The sequence below is a fragment of the Zophobas morio genome, unplaced genomic scaffold (genome assembly GCF_036711695.1).
Source record: "Zophobas morio isolate AGI-343-1 ecotype UQ-CSIRO unplaced genomic scaffold, CSIRO_AGI_Zmor_V1 ptg000031l, whole genome shotgun sequence".
NCBI lineage: Eukaryota > Metazoa > Arthropoda > Insecta > Coleoptera > Tenebrionidae > Zophobas > Zophobas morio.
The window spans coordinates 5,711,474-5,722,100 of NW_026972136.1; positions in this window are offsets into that span (position 1 = coordinate 5,711,474).

Consider the following 10,627-nt stretch of genomic DNA (forward strand, 5'->3'; position numbering starts at 1 on the left):
TTGGATTTTGGCCTAAGGATGATGAAACTTTCAAATTAGATTTTTACACAATACGCACCATAATCCTCGTTACAATCTTTTTTCCAGTAGCCCTGTTTACGCAAGCAACAAATTTGTTCTTCGTTCTGGACGACTTAATCGCCCTCACTGGAACCATCTACATGCTCCTAATAGAGATTTTGTGTGCTTTTAAAGTTTACTACATTGCCAAAAACATGTCCATTGTGAAAACACTGATGACAATGTTAAATGAGGACCTTTTTCAACCACGAGACGTCAGTCAGGTTGTCTTGGTTCAACCAAATTTGGACTTCTGGAAGACCACCTACATAGCGTTTATGATCATGGCTCTCGGTGCTAACTTATTTTGGGCTGCTTTTCCTCTACTTGATAAAGCTAATGAAGAAAATAGATTACCATCTTTAGCTTGGTATCCATACAACACGAACGTGTCGCCTTTTTATGAAATAACTTACACCCATCAAGTGCTTACCTACACTTATATTTGTTTTACGCATATCAATATTGATACTTTCATAGCTGCCTTAAATACGTACATTTATAGTCAGTTTGATATTTTGTGTGATAATTTGAGGAAACTACACTTGGGTGGCAACGTGAAAGCCAATTTGGTTAAGTGTATCAAACACCACTGGCTGATTTTAAGGTAAAATTTTGATAAGTTAAACATACTAACTGAACTAATTGTTTCAGATTTGCCGAAGAAACCAACCACTTTTTTGAGTGGATCATACTGATACAGTTTTTTATTAGTGTTATCATAGTGGGAATAACTCTATTCCAGATAACTATTGTAAATTGTAGTGGTAACGAATTTGACAAACCAATACTAAGAAACTTTTTTAGGTTGTACCATTCTCAACTGAATTTTTGTTTCTTGTATCTTACGGAGTGGCAATAGTGACGCAAATATTTATGTATTGTTGGTTTGGCAACGAAGTGCAAGTTAAGGTAATTAAAAACCGGGACCTCTTCAGGGACGAGGTAAGTTCGGTTTAGATAAGTTTTTACCAGTTCTTTGTTTTAGAGTAACAATGTGTCCTTCGCAATCTACGAATCTAAATGGCCCGATTTTTCTAAAGAGATCCAAAAGGATATCTGGTTTTTCATGTTCAGGTCACAGACGCCTCTTAGAATGTCAACACTGAATGTTTTTTACTTATCTTTGGAATCTTTTATGTCGGTAAGCTTTCGTAAGGGTAGAGAATTTATCATTAGTAAATAATTTTTTAGATATTGAAAACTTCTTGGTCCTATTTCGCGCTACTTCAGCAAGTCAATTCCTAAAGCGAAACACTTACTTACTTGCCTATTTTAATAAAAAATTGAAATGTTTACGTATAAAACCATTACATTTTTCTAAAATATATATCTTCCAGTTTTAAAATTTCAGACACATTCATCTCAATTAAATAATTAAAAAAAAATTGAAATGAAAATCTTCACACTTCATGAAATTATGTGCACATTCTTAACATTAAAATAAACCATTTTGTAAAAAAATAAATTTATTAACCCGACGCATCCACCAGATTATTATTATGCAGCAATTCCCACTTTAAGAGAATTTATTTATGAAACAAACATATCACATTTTTTTATATGCGTGACTATAGAGATATTCCATATACACGGCACCATCTGCAATAAGTGCCGCATAACTATTCCTTAACCCTTACTATACCGGCAATTATTTTGCCGCTTCCCCATCACTGATCAAGAATGCCAAATATTGTGCCATTTTAGTACTCTGTTTTGAGGAGATAACCCATTCAAATCAAACAAATTTCTACATGACATTTTTTCGATGGATAAACATAAACAATCGAAGTTAAGCATGTACACTGATAATAATACACTCTTTTCCGTTGGTTATTTGCTTTGAATATATTTCATGTTGTCCATATGTGGATATCCACAAAGTTCGAGGTGTCATTTACACCACTGGTTTTACTATATAAAGATTATCAGAAAAAAAATTGTATAATTTTTCGAAGAAGCGGGATTTACTGAACTGAACTTCAAGGGCGAGGGAAGTTCTGTCGAAGTAACCTTGGACCAATTTTTTATTTATATCGACATATATAAGTTAAGTATTAAAACAGGTTGTAGATACTCTAGATTATATAAAAATTGTTTGTTTTTTTTTTAATTTCAATTTACCATCCCTTAAATACCATGCAAATCCCTATGATACATTCATAAAAAAAAACACTACATAATATGTATCAGTAATAAAAATGTAGCAACTGACTGTTGTTTCAATTTGCGCTAAAATTGCAATTTTTATTAATTAAGGAGTAATAATTACAATACTAACATTATAGCTATATTATTCAGAATACAATTTCAAATTGCTTTGATAAACTTTAAATTAAAATAGAATTTGGATGCAATAGTCACACTATGTTTTAAAACGCGGTGATTAGAAACTCCTAAAAAAATAATTGTTATTATCATATTCTTCGGTAAATTAATGGCATAATCACAAAACACGGCAAGTTAAGTAAATGTTCTTTTAAATCGCGAAATGATATTCAGTATTTCTTGTGCTTCAGATACGAAAGAAATTAGTTCGATCCCCCGAGAAGGTTTCACCTGTTTAAAAGAAAATGCAGTTAGAGCCCTCGAGAAGGTTTCACCTTCTTAAGAAAGAAGACAATAAGAACCCCCGACAAGGTTTCACATTTCTACTTCTTAAAAATAAAAACAGTTAGAGCCCTTGAGAAGGTTTCACCTTCTTCACAAAAAAAAAAAGTTAGCAGCCCTGAGAAGGTTTTAAATTCTTAAAAAGACAATTGGGCCCCCCGAGAAGGTTTCACCTTCTTCAAAAAAAGAGACAGTTGAGGGCCCCGAGTAGGTTTTAAATTCTTGAAGGAAGAGAGTTTGAGCCCTGGAGAAGGGTTCACCTGCTTAAAAGAAAAGGCAGTTGGGTCCCTCCAGAAATTTTTACCTCTTAAAAAAGAAGATAATAAGTACATCCGAGAAGGTTTCACATTTCTATTTCTTAAAAATAAAGAGAGTTATAGACCATGAAAATGTTTCACCTTCTTCAAAAAAAGAAACATTTAGGGGCCCTGAGAAGGTTTTAAATTCTTAAAAAGACACTTGAGGCCTAGGAGAAGTTTTCACCCTCTTCAAAAAAAGAGACAGTTGGGGCCACCGAGAAGGTTTTACATTCTTAAAGAAAGACAGTTTGAGCCCCCGAGAAGGTTTCACCCGCTTAAAAGAAAAGGCAGTTGGGACCCTAGAGAAGGTTTCACATTTTAAAAAAGAAGACAATAAAAACCCCCGAGAAAGTTTCACGTTTCTACTTCTTAAAAATAAAGAGAGTTAGAGCCCATGAGAAGGTTTCACCTTCTTCAAAAAAACAAACAGTTAGGGGCCCTCAGAAGGTTTTAAATCCTTAAAAAGACACTTGGGGCCCATGAGAAGATTTTACCCTCTTCAAAAAAAGAGAAAGTTGGGAGCCCTAAGAAGGTTTTAAATTATTAAAGAAAGACAGTTGGAGCCCACGACAAGGTTTCATATTTCTGCTTCTTAAAACTAAGGACAGTTGGGGCTCTCAAGAAGCTTTCACTTTCTTAAAAAAGAAGACAGTTAGAGCCCCTGAGGAGGTTTGACCTTCTTCACAAATAGATACAGCTAGGGGCCCTGAGAAAGTTTTAAATTCTTAAAAAGACACTTGGGGCCCCCGACGAAAATTTCACCCTCTTCAAAAAAAGAGACCCTTGGGAGCCCTGAGAAAGTTTAAAATTCTTAAAGATAGACAGTTGGAGCCTCCGAGAAGGTTTCACATTTCTACTTCTTAAAAATAAAAACAGTTAGAGGCCCTAAGAAGTTTTCATCTTCTTCAAAAAAAGAAACAGTTAGGGGCCCTGAGAAGCTTTTAAATTCTTAAAAACACACTTGGGGCCCACGAGAAAATTTCACCCTCTTCAAAAAAAGAGACACTTAGGAGCCTTGAGAAAGTTTTTAATTCTTAAAGAAAGACAGTCGTAGCCCCCGAGAAGGTTTCACATTTCTACTTCTTAAAACTAAAGACAGTTGGAGCCGTTAAGAAGGTTTCACCTTCTTCTAAAAAGAAACGGTTAGGAGCCCTGAGAAGATTTTAAATTCTGAAAAAACACTTTTGCCCCCCGAGAAGGTTTCACCTTCTTCAAAAAAAAAGAGACAGTAGGGGGCCCCGAGAAAGTTTTAAATCCTTAAAAGAAAACAGCTAGAGCCCCCGAGAAATTTCAATCAGCTTAAAAGAAAATCAGTTGGGACCGTCGAGAAGGTTTTAGCTTCTTAAAGAAAGACAGTTCGAACTGCCGGGAAGGTTTCACATTTCTAGTTCTTAATACTAAACAGTTAGGGGCCCTGAGAAGGTTTTAAATTCTTAAAAACACACTTGGGGCCCATGAGAAGATTTCACCCTCTTCAAAAAAAGAGACAGTTTGGAGCCCTGATAAGGTTTTAAATTCTTAAAGGAAGACAGTTGGAGCTCTCGAGAAGGTTTTACACTTCTACTTCTTAAAACTAAAGACAATTAGAGCCCCTGAGAAGGCTTCACCTTCTTCAAAAATCGAAACAGTTGGAGGCCCCGAGAAGGTTTTAAATTCTTAAAAATACTCTTGGGGCCCAGGAGAAGGTTTCAGCCTCTTCAAAAAAAGAGACAGTTGGGAGCCTTGAGAAGGTTTTCAATTCATAAAGAAAGACAGTTGGAGCCCCCGAGGAAGTTTCACATATTTGCTTCTTAAAACTGAAGACAATTCGAGCGCCTAAGAATATTTCACCTTCTTCAAAAAAAGAGACAGTTGAAGGCTCTGAGTAGGTTTTAAATTCTTAAAAAACAAAAACACTTGGAGCACCTAAGAAGGTTTAAGCTTCTTTAAAAAAAGACAGTTGGGGTACTCGAGAAGGTTTCACTTTCTTAAAAAAGAAATCAATATGTACAGCCGGTAAGGTTTCACATTTTTACTTCTTAAAAATAAAGACAGTTAGAGCCTCTGAGAAGGTTTCATCTTCTTCAAAAAACGAAACAGTTGGAGGTCTTGAGAAGGTTTTAAATTCTTAAAAAAAGACACTTGAGGTCCCCGAGAAGGTTGTAGCTTCTTTAAAAGAGACAGATGAGGCCCCAGAGAAAGTTTCACCTGCTTGAAAAAAAAGACAGTATAAACTCCCGAGAAGATTTCAAATTCTTCAAAAAAAAAGAGATAGTTGGGAGCCCCGAGAAGGTTTCAGCATCTTTAAAAAAAGACAGTTGGGACCACTGAGAAGGTTTTAGATTCTTGAAAAAAAGATAGTTGGCGCCCACGAGAACGTTTCACATTAAAAAAAACAGTTGGAGTCCCCTTGAAGGTTTGACCTTCTTTAAAAGAAAAACAGTTGGGACCTCTGAGAAAGTTTCAATTTTATAAAAGAGACAGTTGGGGCCCCAAGAAGGTTTCACATTCTGTAAAAAGACACAGTTGGGGGCCCTGAGAAAGTTTTATATTCTTAAAACTTTACAGATTGTCATTCACAGAAACCGTAACTGAGACATCATTTGTTTTTGAGCCCACATCTAAAATTCTTTAATACGTACTGTAGACTCCACTCGTACTCGCAAATTGCGGAACGCGCCACTTGATCCAGCTTAAATTTTCGTCGTGTACGTTTACAGGAAAAAAATAACTGCACAAAGATCTTTCGCTGACTTTGTTATCTGTTCATTGATTCTCGTTGCCGAAGGATTAAAGCATGTTTCTATAGAGCTACTTTTTTTTTAATAATTTCATAAATTTACAAAAACGTCACTTGAAAATTTAAGATGAAATTATAACATTATGTCAAAGACTATGACACTTTTTGTTCTATGTAAACCTACATAGTTTCATTTTTAGTCTTTATGGTTGACAAAACACATTTAAAAAGTAATGTAAAATAAAGTCGCTATTAATTTGCTACGTGAATACTACGTGGCACACTTTACCATTATATCTTATGCAGATGAAAATAACTGAATTTCTTGTAGATTTTAGCGTTGGAACGCCCTTAAAGAGTAAGAAAAGATGAAAGCATCGCCCGGTATAAATCATTTCTTTTTTTTTTAGATAATCTGAGCTTCTTGAAATATATGATAAAATAATACTAAAATTGTATTAATTATGATCTCTTCATTGTTTGAAATGAATTATTATTATTGTTAATTGTTTGGTCATTATCAATAATAAAAAACAGCGTGTGGTTAGATACTATGTGAGAACATATTTAAATGGAATTAAGTAATTAAATTAAAATTAAGATTTATTTTAAACGAAATATTTACTTAATTATTAAAATAAAAAATTGAAATATTTAAATGTCATATCTAAAACAATAATAATTATACCGGTCACATGATAAAATTCAACCATTCAGAATCCAAGATTGACGAGCCAATCGCACATAACTTTCAATTTGAAGTAAATACATACTCCTATTTAATTCACCTACCATTAACCGTCCTTAAGTGAAGTGATTTACAAAGACGAGTTCTCAATTTTCTGAAATTTTTATTAACAGATAGACTTTTGAAATTCTTGGTCGTTTTCTTTTTCGTTGTCCTGGCAACCTTCTTATTTCTATTTGATGTAAGAATTTTTTTATCGACTTAAGTCGAAAACGTGCAAAGTTTGGAGGAAACAAGATTTTTTCTTTACAAACCTCCTCCACAATTTTCCATTTTTCTTATGCAGATAAAAATCTCGTTTTTGCGTATTTTTAACCAAAAATGATGACCTTCGTTTCTTTCTTAATTTCTTGTCAATTGGTTCTACGGTTTAAATGTGATATATTAAGCAATGTTTGCAACAATGTTGCCTTGCAAACCGATTATTCTTGAACAGGTGATTATTCCAAACTTGTTTTCCAATTACACTTTACCCAAAAATTTACTAAACCGTATTTTCTAAAAAAAATATTTTACTTGAACTTTCACACATTTTGACAGCAACTTATGACTTTAAATTAAATACATACACCATAAATACACTTTTTAGATATGAAAAACTTTCAGTGCGTTTTTATCCACAACAACAAGAAAGAAAAAGCCATGTTTAAATCAACAAAAACTAATTCAATCACTTATTCACGAGTCAAATATCCTCCCCTGATTCTTTACCCATGAAAATAATTACAGACGATAGAGAAGTAGTTGCTTAAATTGTAATTAATAAATGTTATAATTGAGGGTTGAACATAAAAATAATATCACCATAATTTCAGTGAATGCAATAATAATGAAACACTTATAAATTTAAACAAGCTAAGATACTTAATAAGTACTTCATCATGTAATTAATGAAACCGGGAAGGTTTTAATTAAATAAGCATGAACTCAGACAGTATATCAGACGTTAGAGACCCAAATTGTCTAGTTGACCACAATCGTCTAAGTTTGGTTCATTTTAGCGAAATACAGGGAAGAAAATTACTAGAAATTAATTTTTCTTCCAGTTATGGTGGTTCTCAAAAACTTCAATTGGAAATTAACAATCCAACCTAACATCCTCGTTCTGAAAACTTTTGGATTTTGGCCTAAAGATTACGAAGCTTTCAAACTAGATTTTTACGCAGTGCGCACCATAATTCTCGTTACAATTTTCTTTCCAGTATCACTGTTTTCCCAAGCAACAAATTTGTTCTTCGTTCTTGATGACTTAGTCGCCCTCACTGGAACTATCTACTTGCTACTAACAGAGATTTTGTGTGCTTTTAAAATATACTACATTACGAAAAACATGTCCATAGTCAAAACACTGATGAGAATGTTAAACCATGACTTGTTTCAACCACGAGACGTCAATCAAGTTGTCTTGGTACAACCAAATTTGGACTTCTGGAAGACCATATATAAAACGTTTATGGTCATGGCTCTTGGTGGTAACTTATTTTGGGCAGCTTTTCCCCTGCTTGATAAAGCTAATGAAGCAAATAGATTACCATTTTTGGCTTGGTATCCATACAACACGAACATTTCACCTTATTATGAAATAACTTACACCCATCAAGTGCTTACCTACACTTATATTTGTTTTACGCATATCAACATTGATACTTTGATAGCTGCCTTAAATATGTACATTACTAGTCAGTTTGATATTTTGTGTGACAATTTGAGAAAACTACACTTTAGTGACAACGTGAAAGCCAATTTGGTCAAGTGTATCAAACACCATTGGCTGATTTTAAGGTAAAATTTTGGCAAATAAAACACTGTCACTCAATATATTGTTTCAGGTTTGCTGAAAAGGCCAACCAGTTTTTTGAGTGGATCATTCTGATACAATTTTTTATTAGTGTCATCATAGTGGGGATAACTCTGTTCCAGATAACTATTGTAAATTGTAGTGATAACGAATCTGACTTCCCAACACTAATAAACTTTTTCAGGTTGCACCGTTTTCAACGGAATTTTTGTTTCTTATAGCTTATGGCGTGGCAGTAGTGACGCAAATATTTATGTATTGTTGGTTTGGCAACGAAGTGCAAGTTAAGGTAAGTAATTAAAAATCACACACCAGTTGTGTCTGTGCTTCTGGGGCAAGGTAAGTTCTGTGTAAACAAATCTAAACCAGTTCTTGTTTTAGAGTAATATTGTTTCCTTCGCAATCTACGAATCTAAATGGCCCGATTTTTCGAAAGAAATCCAAAAGTATGTCTGGTTTTTCATGTTCAGGTCACAGACCCCTGTTAAAATGTCAGCACTAAATGTGTTTTACTTATCTTTGGAATCTTTTATGGCGGTAAGAACTCTCAAAAGTGTGAAGAATTCACCAGGAGCAAATCATTTTTTAGATTTTAAAAACTTCATGGTCATATTTCGCACTACTTCAACAAGTAAATTCCTAAAAAGAAAAACTCATTTGTCTGATTGTTGATGTATATACTCGTATATAAGACACTATATCATATAATTCATAAGCATCCTCAGAAATGTTTCGACTTCATAACCTATTATTTCATTGCTTGTACAAAAAATATTTTTTTGTTATCCTTTGGAAATATTAAATTCGCTAAATCAGAAAAAAATCGCCTGTTAATTAGCTTATTTTACTTATTTGACAAAAATAATGTAGTATTTACGTATAAAATCATTATAAGGTCGACGAGTCATTTCTGATAAGGTGGAAAACATTTTTACTAATGATAATAATAGCGAAGGTCTCGTTTATAATTCGATCGTCACGAAGATTTTGGATACACAACGTAGAGAAAATAATGTTATTTTTTTCAACATCAAGGAATGAGATAAAACGACATCGCAAGAGCAATCTCAGAACGATTTAGAAGTTGTTAAAAATTACTTATCGCAAATGTCTACCGAAATTGTAGACATATCAAAAAACATCCGAAAATACAAGTAACTCGACAAATTTTTTACCAAAATTAAGGGGTCTCAGAACTAAAGTAATCGATTTTTACCACGAGACTATTCAGATCTTTGCGGAATCGAATCTCCACCATTGTATAAATTTAACTTTAAAAATGCACCTTACGATTCTATTAATGATTATTTTTGTTCCGTAGACTGGAACGCCTTCTGAGTACAACGGATCTTGAAACAAATTTTAATCATTTTTATGATGCGATAAGCAACACCTGTTCTGTTTTTATTATTAGTAAATCTAAATATGATAAAAAATAACAATTTTCCAACCTGATTTTCTAGAGCTACAAAAATGCTCGTGAAGAAAAAAAATAATATCATCAGCACTAATAATTTTTTCGAAATTTGTTAAATCAGTTAATAAATCAGTTTCTGTTCCTAATTTTGTAACCTACAATAATGTAAGCTCTAATGATCCCCAGCAAATCTGTAACTTGTTTGCCGACTTTTTTGGTTTATGTACAACGTTTCCAGACACCAAATGACAATACCCGGAATTCGATCACGAATGATTCTGAAATTCTCCAGCTGATGAACAATCTTGAAAAAAAGTTTGATGCTGCTTTCCAAAAACATGTATCTTTAAAAAATAATTTCAATCCGGGACCGGATGGAATACCAACTTACTTTTTGAAAATGTATAGCCCATCTCTTACTCTATCTATAACCATCCTTTTTCAGCAATCATTAAGGTTGGGTTTGTCCTGATAATGCGCTGTGACAACTTTTTTCTTGTGCTGTGACTAATATTATCCATGTTGATGGCGTCATCACAAATTTTTTATTGGTCAAATTAAAAACGAATCAGTTACCCCATTTGCTCGAGAATATGAGAAAACGCACGTCTTTATATACATATATATAATAATCATAAAGTAAGAATTATAATGTTCATAACATTTTGTTCGATTGTGGTTTAATTAATAATTTTAGTCGTCTGTTTTGTAATTACGCTCCGCCCCTCGAACTAACAACGAATGAAAAATTCATCACAATTGAGATCGGGGCGGGTGGGTGGGGCTTAATCTTTGTTTTTTCTTTAATACGAGAATTTTCTTTCAACAACAGGATAGATACACATGTTTTCAGTTTCTTGTTGGGAAAAGAAGACTTCGTATATTAAGAAAAACAAAATTTAAGCCCCGCCCACCCATTCCTTCTCAATTGTGATGAATATTTTATTCATCGTGAGTTAAAGGGTGGAGTTTAGCT